This window comes from Cervus canadensis, chromosome 33, assembly GCF_019320065.1.
Source record: "Cervus canadensis isolate Bull #8, Minnesota chromosome 33, ASM1932006v1, whole genome shotgun sequence".
Taxonomy (NCBI): Eukaryota; Metazoa; Chordata; class Mammalia; order Artiodactyla; family Cervidae; genus Cervus; species Cervus canadensis.
Window position 1 is genome coordinate 27,571,614 of NC_057418.1, and position 20,538 is coordinate 27,592,151.

At 41.0% G+C, this 20,538-nt stretch overlaps 1 pseudogene; it reads left to right on the plus strand.

The window, feature by feature from the left end:
* Positions 1–9,430: 9,430 nt before the first annotated feature.
* The window catches only part of LOC122433987, a 35,864-nt pseudogene continuing 24,756 nt past the window's right edge, over positions 9,431–20,538 (plus strand).

The following is a 20,538-nucleotide window of genomic DNA, read 5'->3' on the forward strand; positions in this document are numbered from 1 at the left end:
TGTCAGGAAAACTGCTTCAACGTGATCCTAGGTGCTTCAAGTGGGGTATTATCTGCTTGTGTTTATGGGAAAAGTATCTGTAGGTAATGTAGAAGGAGGAAATAAAAGAATTAGGTGCATGTGCTAAAGGAAAAAGAAATTGTATGGGGAAAATATCTTTATTGACTTATTCTCAAATTAGAACTTAGGAAATAATAAGGGCTAAGCAGATATGATAGCAAACACCTTCTTCCAACAACACAAGAGAAGACTCTACACATGGACATCACCAGATGGTCAACACCGAAATCAGATTGATTATATTCTTTGCAGCCAAAGACGGAGAAGCTCTATACAGTCAGCAAAAACAAGACTGGGAGCTGACTGTGGCTCAAATCATGAACTCCTTCTTGCCAAATTCAGACTTAAATTGAAGAAAGTGGGGAAAACCACTAGACCATTCAGGTATGAAATCAAATCCCTTATGATTATACAGTGGAAGTGAGAAATAGATTTAAGGGCATTAGATTAGACCTGACAGACAGACTGCCTGATGAACTATGGAAGGAGGTTCGTGACATTGTACAGGAGACAACGATCAAGACCATCCCCAAGAAAAAGATATGCAAAAAAGCAAAATGGCTGTCTGAGGAGGCCTTACAGATAGCTGTGAGAAGAAGAGAAGTGAAAGGCGAAAGAGAAAAGGGAAGATATTTCCATTTGAATGCAGAGTTCCAAAGAACAGCAAGGAGAGATAAGAAAGCCTTCCTCAGTGATCAGTGCAAAGAAATAGAGGAAAACAACTGAATGGGAAAGACTCTAGAGATCTCTTCAAGAAAATTAGAGATAACAAGGGAACATTTCATGCCAAGATGGGCACAATAAAGGACAGAAATGGTATGGACCTAACAGAAGCAGAAGATATAAAGAAGAGGTGGCAAGAATACACAGAAGAACTATACAAAAAAGATCGTCATGACCCAGATAATCACAATGGTGTGATCACTCACCTAGAGCCAGACATCCTGGAATGTGAAGTCAAGTGGGCCTTAGGAAGCATCACTATGAACAAAGCTAGTAGAAGTGATGGAATTCCAGTTGAGCTATTTCAAATCCTAAAAGATGATGCTGTGAAAGTGCTGCACTCAATATGCAGGCAAATTTGGAAATCTCAGCAGTGACCACAGGCCTGGAAAAGGTCAGTTTTCATTCCATCCCAAAGAAAGGCAATGCCAAAGAATGCTCAGACTACTGCACAATTGCACTCATCTCACAAGCTAGTAAAGTAATGCTCAAAATTCTCAAAGCCAGGCTTCAGCAATATGTGAACCATGAACTTCCAGATGTTCAAGCTGGTTTTAGAAAAGGCAGAGAAACCAGAGATCAAATTGCCAACATCCTCTGGATCATTGAAAAAGCAAGAGAGTTCCAAAAGAACATCTATTTCTGCTCTATTGACTATGCCAAAGTCTTTGACTGTGTGGATCACAATAAACTGTGGAAAATTCTGAAAGAGATGGGAATACCAGACCACCTGACCTGCCTCTTGAGAAATCTGTATGCACGTCAGGAAGCAACAGTTAAAACTGGACATGGAACAACAGACTAGTTCCAAATAGGAAAAGGAGTACATCAAGGATATATATTGTCACCCTGCTTATTTAACTTATATGCTGAGTACATCATGAAAAACGCTGGGCTGGAGGAAGCACAAGCTGGAATCAAGATTGCTGGGAGAAATAGCAATAACCTCAGATATGCAGATGACACCACCCTTATGGCAGAAAGTGAAGAAGAACTAAAGAGCCTCTTGATTAAAGTGAAAGAGGAGAGTGAAAAAGTTGGCTTAAAGCTCAACATTCAGAAAACTAAGATCATGGCATTCGGTCCCTTCACTTCATGACAAATAGATGGGGAAACAGTGGAAACAATGGCTGACTTTATTTTGGGGGGCTCCAAAATCACTGCAGATGGTGATTGCTGCCATGAAATTAAAAGATGCTTGCTCCTTGGAAGGAAAGATGACCAACCTGGACAGCATATTAAAAAGCAGAGACATTACTTTGCCAACAAAGTTCTGTCTAGTCAAGGCTATGGTTTTGTTCCAGTAGTCATGTATGGATGTGAGAGTTGGACTATAAAGAAAACTGAGCACCAAAGAATTGATGCTTTTGAACTGTGGTGTTGGAGAAGACTCTTGAGAGTCCGTTGGACTGTAAGGAGTTCCAACCAGTCCATCCTAAAGGAGATCAGTCCTGGGTGTTCATTAGGACTGATGTTGAAGCTGAAACTCCACTACTTTGGCCACCTGATATGAAGAGCTGACTCTTTTGAAAAGACCCTGATGCTGGAATAGGTTGAGGGCAGGAAGAGATGGGACAACAGAAGATGAGATGATTGGATAGCATCACTGACTCAATGGACATGAGTTTGGGTAAACTCCAGGAGTTGGTGATGGACAGGAAGGCCTGGCGTGCTGTGATTCACAGGGTCGCAAAGAGTCAGACACGACTGAGCGACTGAAATAAACTGAACTGAACTGAAGCAGATATGAATATTGTTATGAGTTGCACACCCCAATGTTCATTGTAGCACTATTTATCATAGCCAAAATATGGAAGCAATGTAGAAGTCCATTGACAGATGAACCGATCAAGAAGATGTGGTATGTGTGTGTGTATCTTTATACCCACAACGAAATATTACTCAGCCATTAAAAAAGAATGAAATAATGCCATTGGCAGCCACATGGATGGATCTAAAGATTTTCATACTAAGTGAAGTAAGTCAGAAAGAAAAATACAAATACCATATGTTATCACAGATATGTGGAATCTAAAATATGACACAAATGAAGTTATCTATGAAATAGAAACAGACTCACGGACACAGAGAACAGACTTGTACTTGCCAAGGTTGGGGGCGGGGGGCAATGAACTGGGATTTGGGGGTTAGTAGATGCAAGCTATTATATATAGAATAGATAAACAACAAGGTCTTGCTATGTAGCACAAGGAATTATATTCAATATCCTGCAACAAACCATATGGAAAATAATACAAAAAGAATGTGTATATATATATATATATATGTATGATGGAATCACTTTGCTATACGGCAGAAACCAACACAACACTGTAAATCAAGCATACTTCAATAAAATAAATTTTCTGAAACATATTGCTGTGAGTGGAATTGCATCCCCCCAAAAGATATGATCAAGTCCTAATCTCTGGTCCCTGTGAACGTGACTATCTGGAAATAGAGTCTTTGCTTATGTAATCAAGTTAGGGTGAAGTCATACTAGATAAGGGTGACCCTAACTCAATCACTAGTGTCCTTATACGAAGAAAATTTGGACACAAACATACAGGCAGGGAGAACACCATGTGATGACGGAGGCAGACACAGGAGGTTTGCATCTATAAGCCGAGGAGAGCCAAGGATTGCTGGTGGCCACCGGAGGCTGGAAGAGGCAAGGATAGATTCTTCCCTAGAGTCTTCAGAGGGAGCACGGCTCTTCCCACACCTTGACTTTAGTCTTCTAGTCTCCAAGGTCTGTGAAAGAATATATTTCTGTTGTTTTAAGCTGACTAGTTGTTTTAAGCTGACTAGCTCTAGGAAACTAATGCACACATAAGCAAGGCAATTAATATCCAGCCATAATCTTTTCTGTACTGCCCCAACAGCTCAGCAGGTAAAGAATAGACCTGCAATGCAGGAGACACAGTAGACTCAGGATCCATCCCTGGGTCAGGAAGATCCCCTGGAGAAGGACATGGCAACGCATTCCAGTATTCTTGCCTAAAAATTTCCATGGACAGAAGAACCTGGTGGGCTACAGTCCAAAGGGTCACAAAGAGTTGGATACGTCTGAGCATTAGCAGGATATGATACGATAATCTATTCTAGAATGTTATTTCCCGCCTACTAACACTTCTGAGGCAAGAAATTCAAATATTGTTCTTCATGTCTGATGAGAACTGTCCTTGCAAAGCTCTGAATGTGAAGGGGCAGTTTGAAACTGTATTGGCAGCACAGTCTGTCCTTAAGAGCACCGATTCCATCATCCATCAGCTGTGACTTTCCATATGTTCCACCCTCTTGGTGCTTGTTCCTTGCTTTGTAAAATAGTGATAATAATGGTCTCATTGGACTATTGTGAGAACTACATTAGCTAATAAATGTAAAGCAATTAGAACAGTAGCTGGCCCATTGAAAGCATTCAATAAATGTTAGCTGTAATTATCATGTCTGACTAAACATTTTGGTTCCATTCCCATTTTAGAATTACAAAAATTTCACAGGCATATTTTTAGAATGCATATATCAATTTGTAAATTACTTATATATCACCATATCAACACTGCTTTTGCAGCTCCAAGTAATTCTCACCCAAATTGACTTTTGTAACCTCAGGAGTCCTACTCCTCAGGGCCACCAGAAAGAGGAGTGGGCAGGAAGAAGGAAAAAAACTGGCAAGAAAAAGAAAAGATTGCTAGCTGGAGCTCCCATGGAGTTGAAATTCTACAAAGCAGCATCAGGAAGCATCAAAGGGAATGAGGCGTTTGGACGAGGTTGTTTGACAAGCAGCATCCTCCACTGTCGATGTAGGAAATGTGATGCTGGTCGCAGCTCTTCTCCTGCTGACCCATAATGGAGTGAGAGCTCTGCTGAGATCTGGTCACCTTGGGTCCACAGTTTTGTGCTCACTGTGGAGCGTCCATGTGACCATGAATTCGAGAGTCATCAGGGCAACTCTGCACAGCAGGCTCAAGGGGACAGGTGAGCTGTCCTTGGGATAATTCAGCAAACAGGCGGCAGATTTGTCCAGCCTAACTCTGCTTGCGTGGTGCTCACCAGCATCTGCTAACAGCTGTCAGTATCCGTTCTTCGCAGCTTCCCAGATACCTTAAATATTTATTATCCCCATAACCACTTGGCTCATCTCTCTGGTAATTCTGCTGCAATTCCCAAGGCCTCCTTCTTTTATCTTACCTAATAGGACTACAGGAGACTGGGCCTCCAGCTAAGAAAAGGCCGGAGGTGAACAGCTCTCACAAGGGGGCGCGTAGCTCGAGCCAGTGTCAGGGATTTTGAAAGAATAGTTCCTATTTCTGAAGGCCAAATCCCAAACTTACTCCTGTTGAGAAACTAATTAGCTATTTAAATGTCCCTGACTAATCTTCTAGACTTTCTTTTACAAATTAAGTATAAAATAAGACTGCCCTGATAACTTGTATACTGTGTAATAAAAAAAAAAAGTGTAACTTGCAATAGTATCCAAGTGTAATCTGTGTGGACTGGAATGTACCAATCAAGGCTCACAGTCACCCAAGGAAGAGGAGGAATAAATACAGGAGAGAAGCAAGCTTGACAGATACCTGAGTTGTCAATAGAAACAAGAAAAAGGGTTTTGTAGAGCAAAGGGGAACCGGCAGCTCATATTGTGAATGGTGCCGGTGCTGACATGGAGCTGGCACCTGAAAGAAATAGCTTTTATTGGATGTCAGCTTAAGAAGAAGAAAAGAAAGGAAACTGGAGAAAAAAATTAGCTGAATGAGTACAAGGGAAAGGATCAATAACTCCCTCTGATGTTTTTTTGGCAAATTGGCCAAGAAAGGGCTGAAGTCTTTACTGGCTGACAATTCTGGCATCTTTCCCAAATAGAAATGTTGCAGCCAGAAAATGCACTTAGCGAATTTAGTGAGACAATTAGTTTGGGAATATGTATGAAAAGGCAGAGCACAGACTGACAACATGACTGTCATCAAGGATTCTGGGTCCACCCCGATGTCATGCATTGGTATCGGGTTGATGTCACTGGGTGGGTGAGAATACGTAATGCCCAGGTTGTGTGCTCAGCATCCAGGAGAGGTGGTGTGATCAAGTAATTTGTCACCCAGATCCAGAGGAGGTGCTATGAATAATCACGCTGGGCCATCAGCACAAACCCAGACTGTCCTAGGCAACCTAGGCAACCTAGGGTATATCAACACCCTATCAGGGACACTTAACTCTCCCAGAAACCCATTGTCATAGACTAGGATTCTTGACACAGTAGCTGCCTTGACAATATGAGCCTTCACTCATAAGAAGTTATAGGAAAAAGTGGGAAATAACTTGAGTTCAAGTTATCATTCCTGCTAGAAACAGCAACGTCCAATCACTTGCCCATCAGCCATCAGGACAGCAGTCCTGGACTTCTATGGTTTTTACACTTTTCCTTTTCATCTGGTCAGGGATATTTTTAAGCCAGAGCTTTCATTCTGGATTAAATAGGGATAGGTATGTGTCTTGTTATTAACTAAAATGTAAACATTTCAGGCTAAGAGCTGAAGAACTAATGCTTTTGAATTGTGGTGCTGGAGAAGACTCTTGAGAGTCCCTTGAACTGCAAGGAGATCAAACCAGTCAATCCTAAAGGAAATCAACCTTGAATATTCATTGGAAGGACTGATGCTGAAGCTGAAGCTCCAATACTTTGGCCACCTAATGAGAAGAGCTGACTCACTGGAAAAGATCCTGATGCTGGGAAAGATTGAAGGCAGGAGGAGAAGGGAGAAGTGGGTGGCAGAGGATAAGATGGTTAGATGGCATCATTTACTCAACGGACATGAGTATGAACAAGCTCCAGGAGATTGTGGAGGACAGAGGAGCCTAGTGTGCTACAGTCCATGGGGTGGCAAAGAGTTGGGCATGATCTAGTGACTGAACAAAATCAACATAGCAGTGTGTATTCCCTGAAGTTATGGCATCCAGTATTCTGAAAAGAAGGGAGAGAACCAAATACAGTCACAAAGTCCTAGTTTGCTTCCAATCGCAGGAATTCAGTTGGTTGTAGTATACCATTTTCATTAGCTCAATTTCCATGGCTTTCAGCTTTGTAACACTATTTCATAATTATCATAGAAATGTAAGTTTTCCGCTCCCTCATATCTATCTTTTGCTCCCGCCCGAAGCTGTTCAGGAAGTTCAATTTTGAATTGCAACTGATGCATATTTGTTTTTATTAAGTTTTAGTATCAAGTCATGAAAATAAAACAGAGACACTCATGGAATTTCACCCACAGTCTGGAACATGAAAATTAGCCATTTAGCAGTTGGGCCCTTCCAACTAAAACTTTTAATTCAACCTGAGTGCTGTCCTGCAGAGGCCAAGAGTTCTAACATCTTGTGATATGGCTGTCACTGAATCACAGTGCATTATATAAAGTACCACTACAGTAACATGTAGAACATGTTGTATTGATACTTCCAAAGCGCTATCCCAAATAGAGGCTGGTTTATCTTTACCAGACTTCTGTGAGGGGTCATAGAGCAAGCATTTGGGAACAGTTCAGTCAGTTCAGTTCAGTTGCTCAGTCATGTCCGATTCTTTGCGATCCCATGGACTACAGCATTCCAGGCCTCCCTGTTCATCACCAACTCCCAGAGCTTACTCAAACTCATGCCCATTGAGTCGGTGACGCCATCCAACCATCTCACCTTCTGTCGTCCCCTTCTCCTCCTGCCTTCAATCTTTCCCAGCATCAGGGTCTTTTCCAATGAGTCAGTTATTCGCATCACGTGGCCAAAATATTGGAGTTTCAGCTTCAGCATCAGTCCTTCCATTGAATGTTCAGGACTGATTTCCTTTAGGTTGAACTGGTTGGATCTCCTTGCAGCAAGGGACTCTCAAGAGCAGATTAGAAACTGTGACAGAAGGAGGAAGCTGGTTACCCAGAGCCACACTGTTGACTGGAGACTAGCCTAGCAGTAGACACTGATGCTTCTGACTTTTGTACTGACCGATTTTCTATAGAAACTCCTAAATCAATTCTGCCACCATCTTAGAACGTTAAGATTTGTCACCGTGTAATTCATCGCCACCCCCCTCCCAGTTTCTAAAGGAATCTGCTGCTGATATTTGGTCTCTGTAACACAGAATACATCATTATACATTACACTCTATAAGAAATAAAACCATAATATAGCCATGTTTTTTAATGTATTCCTGAGCTGGTATTCAACCCAAAATTTAACCCACGTTTAGAACCCAAATATGAGAGTACTTGCAACTGTTGTTATGTACCTTACTGAATTTAAAACCTTAAAATTTCCAAAAAGTATTTTCATAATCACATTACATCAATAATACTTAAAGGAAAATGGTATGAGCTCAAATATATATGTAATTAAAGAGATTCACTTTATGAAAACTTTAAGTCACTCCAAGTGTTATGGTCCCACATCACCAGTATAAGGATAACACCAGAAAATTTGATATAAACTGTCAGAATAATGATAAACATCTTCAAAAACATTTGCTAAAGAGATTACGATCATGTAATAATTGTCTAAAGCAGCAAACAGAATGTCAGGAGAAGAGGGATAACCCAGGACCGCAAAAATAAGCTAGAACCGCCCAGATGAAACACTGGACTGTACTATCCCTCTAGCTCAAGTCCGGAGCAGATTGGAGGAGAGGTCTGCAAAGACCATATTGACAGAGCACAGATTTTAACAGGAGATGCTGTGAATATTCTTATCTGACCATGACCTAACAAAACTCTAACACTGGTCTCTTTGTGTGATAACTGATTCCTGGTAAAAGAAGCTAAGACAATAAAAAGAATATTTTGCCCACTTCTGCTAATTAAAAAAAAAAAAAGTTGGAATAGGAGGCTGGGGAAAAGAAACTCTTTCTTTTGGGCGAAAGCCAAGGACAACCTCAAAGATCATCTTCAGAGACAAAAACTCGGAGGAACTATTAATACTTCAGGAATGCTGAAGCTTGGGTGACACGTGATGTGATGGGTGGAGGTTTCTAACAAGAGAGGCTTGCTGATTTGGGGGTGGGCGGATGAGGGGGGTTTCTGAAGCTAGGCCTGTTGTTTTTCATTTGTGTGTGTGGGCTCTTGGGGCTTTGAAGTTCTAGCCGGCAATGAAGAAGAGAAAAACTTGCGCTGGTGTTTTTCGTTTGACGGAGAGCCGTGATTAAGGGACGGCTTCCCCCATATACGCACTGCACACCGAGGCCACAGGCTTAGCAGAGCCTGTAAGTCATCTTCTAACTGTGTTTCTACAATGAACACACATCCTTGGGATCTCATCAAGTAATTCATGAAGCCGTCATTAGCGTCCAGCTACATGGAACACAGCTAGAAAGAACATTCAGTTGCCTCTTATCTAAAGGGGCTAAAAACAACCAGCACTCGGCCCATTAAAACGTAAAAGCAGCACAGAGTCCTTTCATTTCACTCTGATTCCTGGCACTGGCTGCGTGATCCTGTAGGGACATTCTCGTTAGGACTTGTTGCTTCCCCATTCAACATTATTCGTGGCAAACCGTTAGGCCAACAGCTATGCCCTGTTCTTTTGTTCTTGAAGGAAACATCTGTTCTTTTGTCAGGCAGCACATGCCAAAAACTCGGCAATTATAAGCAGAGGGCTCTTCAGGGAGTAGTCCATGCCTCACACAGCCTGGAGCACAGACCTTGAAAACTTCCTGCACTCCTGTCCCGGCAGCCCCCTGGATGTTACAGACTGGCTGGCTGATCACAGTGAGATCCCCACCCAGCAGCCCTCAAGCATCCACGCTGGAGGAGGGAGGAAGGCGAGTGAGGGTGTGTGGGGGTTGAGGGGTGGGGTAGGGTGGAACAGAAAGTGGGGGTTAATAATTGATGGCGCTGCATTAAAAACATGCCTCATTTGACAGGAGTGTGTAAGCCACCCACTGGGATCTGAATTCCCTAAGCATGTGCTGGTGATGTCTAGCATCCTGTATCATACAGGCTGCTCAAGGAGAAGGGAAGAAAGAAGCTGGAGAAAAGAATCCACTGGGAGGCATGCAGAAAACGACTGAAGGAACCATTCCAGTTCAGTCAAGGTGCAATGCCTCTCTCTCATCCTTGGGTTTCAAGGGCCCACAAGCAGGCTGAGGAGACTTGCTTCCTGGGTCTGAATTTAGGTTCCACCCACTGTAGCCCTCTAACCCTAGAAGAGTTACAAGCTCTCTGAGCCTCAGTTTCTCTATCTCTCAAATGGAAGCAGTAGTGGTGCGTGTGGCAAAAATTTGCTAACAATACCCATAGTACAAAATAATAAAACTGTAAAAGCAGGAATCTAAGTTTCCATCCCCAGAAGTCAGAAGAAGTAAATCCAGAAAAAGCAGAAGCAAAGAAATATTAAGATAATAGTAAAAAACGCATGAAGTAGAAAACAAAAAACAAGAGAGACAAAGTTGGGTCTTTGAAAATACTGATAAAATTGATAAATCTCTTGCTATGCATGCATGCGTTGGAGAAGGAAATGGCAACCCACTCCAGTATTCTTGCCTGGAGAATCCCAGGCACAGAGGAGCCTGTGGGCTTCTGTCTATGAGGTCGCACAGAGTCGGACATGACTGAAGTGACTTAGCAGCCGCAGTATACTTACCAAAAAAAAAAAAGAAACTAGAGAAAAATCATAAATTACCAAAATTAAGAATTACAGAAAAGACAGCACTAAAATTCTTGCAGAAATTAGATGGTTAAAAAAGCAAACATCATGAACACTATTAGGCCAGTAAATTTGATAACTTAAATGAAATTAATGATTTCCCAAAAAACACAATGTAAGAAAATTGACTGCAGAAGAAATATAAAATTTAAGTAGCCCCAGATCTAGTAAAGAAATTAAGTTCATAATCAAAATATTTTCACAAAGAAAACTTCAGCCCAGCTGACTTTAATGCTAAAGTCTATGAAACATTTAAGAAATTATTAATACCAGTCTTTAAACAAAGACACTCTCAGAAAATACAGGAGGACCAAACACTTCCCAAACCTTTTCATGAGCCCACCATTATGCTGAAACCAAACTAACAGAGACATTCCAAGAAAAGAAAACTGTAAAAATCCCTTATGAACATATGTGCAAAAATCACCAACAAAATATTAGCAAATAGAGTCCAGCAATGTATGAAAAGACTATGATGTCATGAGCTGGTACAGTTCATTCTGGAATGCAATGTTGGCCCAACATTGGAGAATCAATCTATGCAATTTACCACATTAACAGAATAAAGAAAAAGATCACTGAAGTATTTCAATAGATTCATAAGTTGCATTTTGGAAAATTCAACAAGCATTCTAAAATTCTCAGCAAAGTAGATATACAAGAAAACTTCCATATCCAAACATAAGGCATCTGTAGAAAACCTCACATAATGGTTAAAAAAAAAAAAATGCTTCCCCTGAAGAGAAAAGATAAGGATATATGCTCTCACTACTCTTCACTATGATGTAATATTATACTGAAGTTCAATAAGGTCCCTCTATGACAGAGGTCTTGCCTGATAGCTCAGTTGGTAAAGAATCTGCCTGCAATGCAGGAGACCCCAGTTCAATTCCTGAGTCAGGAAGATCCACTGGAGAAGGGATAGGCTACCCACTCCAGTGTTCTTGGGCTTCCCTTGTGGCTCAGCTGGTAAAGAATCCACCTGCAATGCAGGAGACCTGGGTTCGATCCCTGGGTTGAGAAGATCCCCTGGAGAAGGGAAAGTCTACCCACTCCAGTGTTCTTGCCTAGAGAATTCCATGGACTATATAGTCCATGGGGTTGAAAAGAGTCAGACACAACTGAGTGACTTTCACTTTCATTTTCAAGACATAGGTCCGTATAGTCAAGGCTACGTGCTCCCAGTAGTCATGTATGGATGTGAGAGTTGAACCATAAAGAAGGCTGAGCACCAGTGAATTAAGGCTTTCAAATTATGAGGTGCTCGAAAAGACTCTTGAGAGGCCCTTAGACTGCAAGTAGATCCAACCAGTCAATCCTAAAGGAAATCAACCCTGAATATTCATTGGAAGGACAGGTGCTGAAGCTGAAACTCCAATCCTTTGGCCACCTCATGCAAAGAGCTGACTTATTGGAAAAGAAGCTGATGCTGGGAAAGATTGATGGCCAGAGGAAAAGGGGGTGACAGCAGATGAGATGGTTGGATGGCATCACCAACTCAATGGATGTCAGTTTGAATAAATTCCAGGAGATAGTGAAAGACAGGGGAGCCTGGTATGCTACTGTCCATGGGGTTGAAAAGAGTCAAACAGGACTTAGCAATTAAACAGCAACAATATCAATAAAAAGTACAAAATTTTAAAGTAAGACAGACAATTGTCCATATATAAAATTCTAAGGAATCTATTAAAAAACTCTACTAAAATTAAGTGAATTTAATAAAGTCATGGTTCAGGTCAATATACAAATTCAAATGCATACCAGCAATACAATACACCAGCAATATACAATTGCAATTGAAAATTAAAAAAAATAATAAAGCTCATACTGGCATCAAAAACAAAATGAAAAAATGTAGTCAATAATAAATTGAACCAAATTTGTGTCAGACCTATGTGCTGAAAACCAGAAAACATTGCCGAGAGAAATAAAGGATATAAATAAATGGAACAATACATCATCTTCATAAATTGGAAGACACAGTATTAAGATAAGCATTCTCCCCAAATTGATCTCAGCTTCAAGGCAATCTTGATTAAAATCACATCAGATTCTTTTACAAAAATTAAAAAGCTACTCTAAAATATGTACGAGGATATACGAAGGACATAGAATCGAGCCAAAACAATTTTGGAAAAGAATAAAGTTGGAGGACTTTCACTACCTGACTTCAAAAGTTCTAAAAGCACAGAAACCAAGACATGGTTTCAGTGTAAGGATACACAGAATAATGAAACAGAATAGATTCCAGAAATAAATCTAAACTCATGTGGTCGATTAATTCTTGACAAAGGCATTGATACATTTCAATAGAAAAAGTATAGATTTTTCAACAAGTGATGCTAAACAACTGGACTTTGGTATGGAAAAAAGGAACCTCAAGCCCTGTCTCATTCACAAAAATCTATTTGAAATGTATTAAAGACTCAACATGAAAGGTAAAAGCATAAAACTTCTAGAAATGTGTACAGGAGAAAAATCTTTACAATCTTGGCATAGGTAAAGATTTCTTATGACATACAAAAAATTAAATATAAAAGGAAAAACCAACAATACACTTGATTAAAAAGAAATCTTCTGCTCTTCCAAAGATGCCACTGAGAAAACGAAAAGGTAATCCACACCCTGGGAGAAAATATAGGTAGATACCTACCAACTGACACGCATGCATAGATAAAGATACTCTTTTGTGAAGACATGCCTTACTTTTTTAACATTTCCTCATCATTAGTCAGTAAACAAGATCTTCTAAAATTATTCCCCATTTTTAAAACATAATCAAAAGACCCAGATAAAGATTCTCTGGCCGCAGTCCAGATAAAAGCAGAGATGAAAAAAGGAACAGAAAGGTCTGTATGGACTAGGATGCCTTCAGGGTCGTGGTACAACCAGAGAAGGCCAGTTGGTTGACCTCTGAGAGGACTTCCAGAGAGGTCACTTAAAGGAGGAGGCTGAAGATTCACCCTTGACACTGAAGTTTAAAGAGCAAAGTATTTAAAATCTTATTTTTTTATCTAGCTTTTTTTTCAACTTTATTTGGGTACAATTTACATACAATAAAATCCACCCATTTGGAGAATACAGCCTTATGAATTTTGGCAAATGGTAAAAGTAACATCCAGCACAGCGTTTCTCATGATGTACTATGCATATAAGTTAAATAAGCAGGGTAACAACATACAGCCTTGATGGGCTGGATGAAGCACAAGTTAGACTCAAATTTGCTGGGAGAAATATCAATAACCTCAGATATGCAGATGACACCATCCTTATGGCAGAAAGTGAAGAAGAACTAAAGAGCCGCCTGATGAAAGTGAAAGAGGAGATTGAGAAAGTTGGCTTAAAGCTCAACATTCAGAAAACACAGATCATGGTATCCGGTCCCATCACTTCATGGCAAATAGATGGGGAACAGTGGAAACAATGGCTGACTTTATTTTTCTGGGCTCCAAAATCACTGCAGATGGTGATTGCAGCCATGACATTAAAAGACGCTTGCTCCTTGGAAAGAAAGCTATGACCAACCTACACAGCATATTAAAAAGCAGAGACATTACTTTGCCAACAAAAGTCCGTCTAGTCAAGGCTATGGTTTTTCCAGTGGTCATGTATGGATGTGAGAGTTGGACTATAAAGAAAGCTGAATTCCAAAGAATTGATGCTTTTGAACTGTGGTGTTGGAGAAGACTCTTGAGAGTCCCTTGGACTGCAAGGAGATCCAACCAGTCCATCCTAAAGGAAATCAGTCCTGGGTGTTCATTGGAAGGACTGATGCTGAAGCTGAAACTCCAATACTTTGGCCACCTGATGTGAAGAGCTGACTCTTTTGAAAAGACCCTGATACTGGGAAAGATTGAGGGCGAGAGGAGAAGGGGACGACAGAGGATGAGATGGTTGGATGACATCACTGACTTGATGGACATGGGTTTGGGTAAACTCCAGGAGCTGGGATGGACAGGGAGGCCTGGCATGCTGTGGTTCATGGGGTCGCAAAGAGTTGGACACGACTGAGTGACTGAACTGAACTGAAAAGTAACATCACAATCAAGATATAGAAACTTTTCATCATCGTCCCACCTTCAGTCCCAGGAACCACCAATCTACTTTTAACTGTGATGTTTTAGACTTTGTTAAGAATTTCATATAAAAGGAATAATACAGTATTCATTACCTTGTGTCTTGTTTTTTTGTTTAGCATAATGCTTTTGAAAGTTTTCATTTCTGTGTTTGTGAGCTATGCCACAATATGTTTGATGGGCATTTGGGGAATTTCAAGTTTGGGGCTTTTATGAATAAAACATAAGCTTTTGTTTCACTTGGGTGAAAACCTAGGAATGGAATTTCCGATTTGTATGGTAAGTAGATGCTTTATTTTGTGAGAAACGGCCAAACCGTTTCCCAAAGTGGTTATCGCATTTTACATTCCCACCAGCAAAGAGGGGGAGACCCAGTAGTTCCACATTCTTGGTATTGTCCACAGTTTTAATTTCGGCCATTCTAGTGGGAGAAATGGTTTATCATTAAGACTTTAATTTGCATTTCCCAAATGGCTAATGATAATTGAGCATCTTTCCATGTGATTACTGGCCATTCAGATAGCTTTAGTAGAGTTTCCATTCAAAACTTTTGTCCATTTTTAAATTGTATTGTGTTCTTATTATCAAGTGGTAAGATTTCTTTGTGTGTTCTAGATGTTTGCTCTCTGTATCTAAATACGCATGCTGAACACGTTTCCCAGGGGCCAGAGGATGTCTCTTCTTTGTGTCTGCCATATTCTTGCCCCTCTCATCTATGTTGTACATTTGTACTAAGTCACTTCAGTCGTGTCTGACTCCGCGAAACCCTTTGGACTGTAACCTGCCAGGCTCCTCTGTCCATGGGATTCTCCAGGCAAGAATACTGGAGTGGGTTGGTATGTCCTCCTCCAGGGGATCCTTCTGTCCCAAGGATCGAACCTGTGTCTTGTAGGTCTCCTGCACTGGCAGGCAGACTCCTTACCACTAACGCCACCTAGGAAGCCCCTCTTAGCTAGCTTAGAGGGGCAATGATAGAGATAAACCCACAACCTGAGCACCAACTAGGGATTAGCTCCAGTCAGAGAACCAGAATAAGTCTAGACACATACCCTCAAGGGGCAAAGAACTCAGGTCTTAAAATATAGCAAGGCATTCTCTGATAGGCAGGTAAAATCACAGTGGGACAGAGCATCATATAGCATAATCAGACAGTAATCAGCTTTGTTCAAACAAAATTCTATGTAGCGTTTATCTGATTTGGTCTAAACTTTGTAGCAGAATCCAGACATTATGTGTAATAGTAATTGAAAAGATTCTGAAAATCAGGCTCCTAAAACTTTTGTTACATTTTTTGAGTACTCAACATGATCTGAGTATTCGAAAAATACAAGCTCATCTAATACAATGACTGTATCAGATATATGTGATCTTAGGAAGGGCAGCATCAACATGATTTGGGAAAGGGTTAAAAACTGCAGATTCTCATGCCCCACCCCAGATGGACAGAATCAGAAACTCAGATTGACCAAGGGATAGCCAAGTGATTTTGATGATTAAAATTTGAGAACCAAAAAAAAAAAAAAAAATTTGAGAACCACTGATCAAAAGTATGGTCTTCTTGCTTAAGAAATATAGTTTCTCTTAGCATCTATTACCCACTTAATCAAACTTCAGTCTTTAAGCACTGAGCCTTTAACTTTGGATTTCTGGTGAAGATTTTCTTTTTATAAATTCTACCAAAGCTGGTTATTGGCAGTGACTTTGCCCCAGCTGGTAAAATTGCGCTCACTGTGGCTCTACTGATACTCTCTTTGGCACCTGCATTCCTATCAGCATATCAGATTTTCTGTTTTGCTTTTTTTGTCTTTTGTTTTCACTATGGCCAAAGAGGGGTTTCAAAGTTCCTCTGGCAGGAAAATATTTCACCTGCTTTGAGGCACAACAGGAAGTAAGTCTATCTTTATGCAGCAACAAGAATGCCATGTTACTTTCCGTGTAACCTCGTTAAACGTCTTCCTGGTGAAATGTTTCAAGTAGGCCAGTCATCTGGGGCCACAACAGCTTCTTGGAAGAGGTTGAGTTGGCAAGAGTCAGGTGGAGAAGGAGGAGCAAACATGAACAATGAACTCAGGGTTGTGTTTTTAATAGTAAAGTATTACGGGTCTCCCACTTCTGAGCAACAAGTGGGGGATGATCCTGGAGTTAGAACAACATAAAACAAGAACAGGTATCACCTTGCACACACGTGAACCTTGGCAATACAACATGATAGAGGATCCATGCTTCCCTGGGGAGCTCAGATGTAAAGAATCTGCCTGCAACACAGGAGACCTGGGTTCGATCCCTAGTAAAGAACCCTCCTGCCAATGCAGGAGATGTAAGTGATGAGGGTTCGATCCCTGGGATCAAGAAGATCCCCTAGAGAAAGAAATGGCAACCCACTCCAGTATTCTTGCCTGGAGAATCCCATGGATAGAGGAGCCTGGTGAGCTACAGTTCATAGGGCCACACAGAGTCAGACACAACTGAAGTGACTTAGTATGCACAGGATCCATAAGAAGCACAAAAACGAGGGTGGCATGGTGGGGGACAAGGGGATCCAAGCACCAGCCTAGAGACTGCATGGCTCAGCATAAATAGCTATTCTTCATCAAGAAATGAATAACTTCAAGCAGAAAGTAATCAAGTTGCAGAAGTGAATTAAGAGGAGAGAGGGTGTGATTAAAGTTACCCTCCCAAGGAACGGGAAGGAAGATATGTACCTTCTAGTGCAACTGCCTGAACCTATAGAAGGAAATCAGGTTCTGGTTGGAACCAAGTAATTTTCAATGCAAGTTCCACTGCTCATTAGGGGCAGAGCTGTGGACTCAGACCGTGGTCTCTCAGGTTCGATTTGATTTGAGTGGTTAAAGTCCTTATTTTTTTCTGAAAAGTGCTAATGACTGAACTTCAGACAGGAGAGATCATTATGGACTAGAAGTCCTAAGGTCAGTTCAATTATTCATAGAAAAATGAGGCTTAATTTAGGCTCTAAACTATGAGTATCAGAGCAGGTGTGAGAACCTGGCTATACAGGATGCCCCGCAAACCTCATAGAGTCTGAAAACTGTATCTCCAGTCCAAGGAACAAGGCTGTAACAGGCATGTGCGCATGTGTGCTAAGGCTCTTCAGCCAAGTCCAACTCTTTGTGACCCTATGGACTGTAGCCCATCAGGCTCCTTTGTCCTTGGGATTCTCCAGGCAAGAATGCTGCAGTGGGCTGCCATTTCCTTCTCCAGGGGATCTTCCCGACCCAGGGATCAAACCCAAATCTCCTATGTCTCCTGAATTGGCAGGTGGATTCTTTACCACTAGGGTCACCTGGGAAGCCTGTAACAGGCTCTCTCCTAAAAAGAAATGGGCTGAATTTTCACTTGGTGGGCCATCTCGCATGGTCACAAAGTCCACTTTCTGCTCAGTCTAACAAGGAGGTACATGTCACAAACTCACTTCCCAGAGTTCTCCCCACAGATCATGCCTGCCCCTGAGTGAAAACAGGACCTCAGCGGTGTCTACGAAGAGAGTTTTTAAAAGCAAGCTCACAAGAAAGGCAAGTGTCATTTTGGTGCTCCTAGAGGATACGTCAGTTTGGAGTTGCATCAACTAGTTGTTTAAAAACTTATAATTAGGGTTTCTGCCCTGATTTGTATGCTAAAAAGGTACAGTCATTTTTTTTTGAAAATATTATTGGCGATTGCCACCCCCAACTCAAAAATAAAACAAAATGAAAAGAATAGTTAAGTTCAACATATTTCAATTACGCCCAAATAAAGGGAAATAAGAATAAAAAGCAATCCCTCTTTGTTTTAGCCTGTGAAAATCCATCTCATTATATTCTTGGGTCCTCATTTAAAGAATAACAGACGCAGTGGGAGTCCAGTGAACGTTAATGCCGCTATTGTTAACATCATGAATGGTGTGGGGCTTTTTCCTACCCAGGCTCCACCTTCGGGAACAAAGGAAAGGAACACAGAGGTTCTGCTATTACCCAAATTGGCCTCTGGCACCCACTCTGGGAAGCGGCTGGGGCAGCTGCTCTTTTTCAGGTAACCTCGGGGAACACACACGTGCCATTAACCTAACTGGCCACTGGGTGTGACCTCGCTCCACACAAAAGGAAGCAGAGCCCTTCCTTTCCTGGCAGAGGAAGCAGAGGCTTTCACCAGCAGAGTTCAGACACGCATGTACACGCACACACTTGCACGTGTATACACTCCATGAAGCCTTCCCCCTCAGAAGGAAAAGTTTAAACAGTCAGTTCATACTTGTGTTTAACTTCCAAATAGGCACTTCAGGTCAATTTTATTAATTTTCCTTTAACTCCAAAAAGAATCTCTCATCTATCAGGTCTTGATTAAAGGATGAGAAACATACCAGGTCCGCATTCCCAACAACACAAATCAAAAGAAATCACTGTGGACATGAACTTGTTAAAAAGAAAAAGGAAAAAAAAAAATGAGTGAATCTTCAGAAACTCACACTAGCTGGGTCTAAACACCCCTTGCAGCAAAATCTCTTTGTTGTGCCACGGGCCTGTTATGTCCGTCTCTCTGTGACCTGGTGGACTGTAGCCCACCAGACTCCTCTGTCCGTGGGATTCTCCAGGCAAGAATACAGGAGTGGGTTGCTATTTCCTAATCCAGGAAAACTTCCTGACCCAGAGATGGAACCCGCATCTCCTGCATTGGCAGGTGGGCTCTTAGCAGCACCACCATCTGTGCACCCCCAAATCCCAGCCTCGGATCCCCATGACTCATGGTTTCGGTGGTCGGATTGCAGACACTACTCTTCCTAGGTATCTTTTGACTAGCAGAGCCAAATATCTTTGGTGTGGTGAATCAGACCCACATCCACTGCAATGATAAAGAAAACTGATTCAGCAGTGATTATACACTTAGGTTCCAAGTGACGCAGATGACAGCAATGCTCAATGGTATCTCCTGATGCTATGGGAAGAATAGGCTTTTCCTTCCCCTTTCACAGTACACTGTTTACATACTAGAGGGATGAAATCCAGTATTGCAAAGGAAGAAACATGAAAAATTAACCACTCACATTGTTTTTAACTCAACTTTCTAACTACCTCAAAATAGAAACACACACATACACACCATAGAGGATGGAGCCCATTTTCTTTAATAGTGACCTATAGTTTAAATTGTATCATTCTCTTTGAGACTACATAAAGGGATATTTATTTGATTGATATCATTTTTCCCCAAAAGGTTCATGGTGCTTTTACAAGGCTATATTAAAGAGAGAAAACAAATATATTATGTCTCCATGAAGAAGCAGGGTCCACATTGCCCTTAATAGCACATCCTATTTTTCTAGCATCTTATTTCAAAGAAATCCCTAATGTGTGTGTGCAAGTTCAGAAAATATTTGTTGATTGCTAATGCTGTAACTGAAAATCAGCTGGAAAATGTTTTTCCAAGCTTGCCAATTCACCGAGATCAGCTAAGAGCCTGGAGTTCCTCCATGTTCCTTAGTTGAGGATATTTTTTTATAGAAATGTTTTTGTGGAGAGTCTAAAAACTGAACAAGAAGCACAGTCTCAGAGCTCAGACTGAAAATCTTCAGTGGGTCCTGGAGTCATTACATTTTTATACCAAACACAACAACTGACATTTTAGTTTTAAATAAAGTGCTACATTCTGTATAATCTTAGTGTTTAAGAAGAAACTTGGGCACAGTTAATGAAAACAAAATCAATCTCATGGTCCCTAAGATTTTCATCCATGTCCTTTCTTACCTTAATTTTTTTTTTTTTTTTTTCAGAAAAAAAAATGTGAAGTCATACTTGTGGCCAAGGGTGTACTGACAGGTATTTTAACATCCTGCAATAGTAAAAGCAGTAGCTCCTTTTTTGTAAGGAGGAAATTTTAAATGGTGTGCTGTCTTTGTTAAGATGAAGCTCAGAGACCAGATTCACTTTGTACCATTTTTCTGACACCACTCTGGATTCAAATCAATTCTGACGGTAATGAACTAAGAAGTAATAGGGCAGTTGCTTTAAAG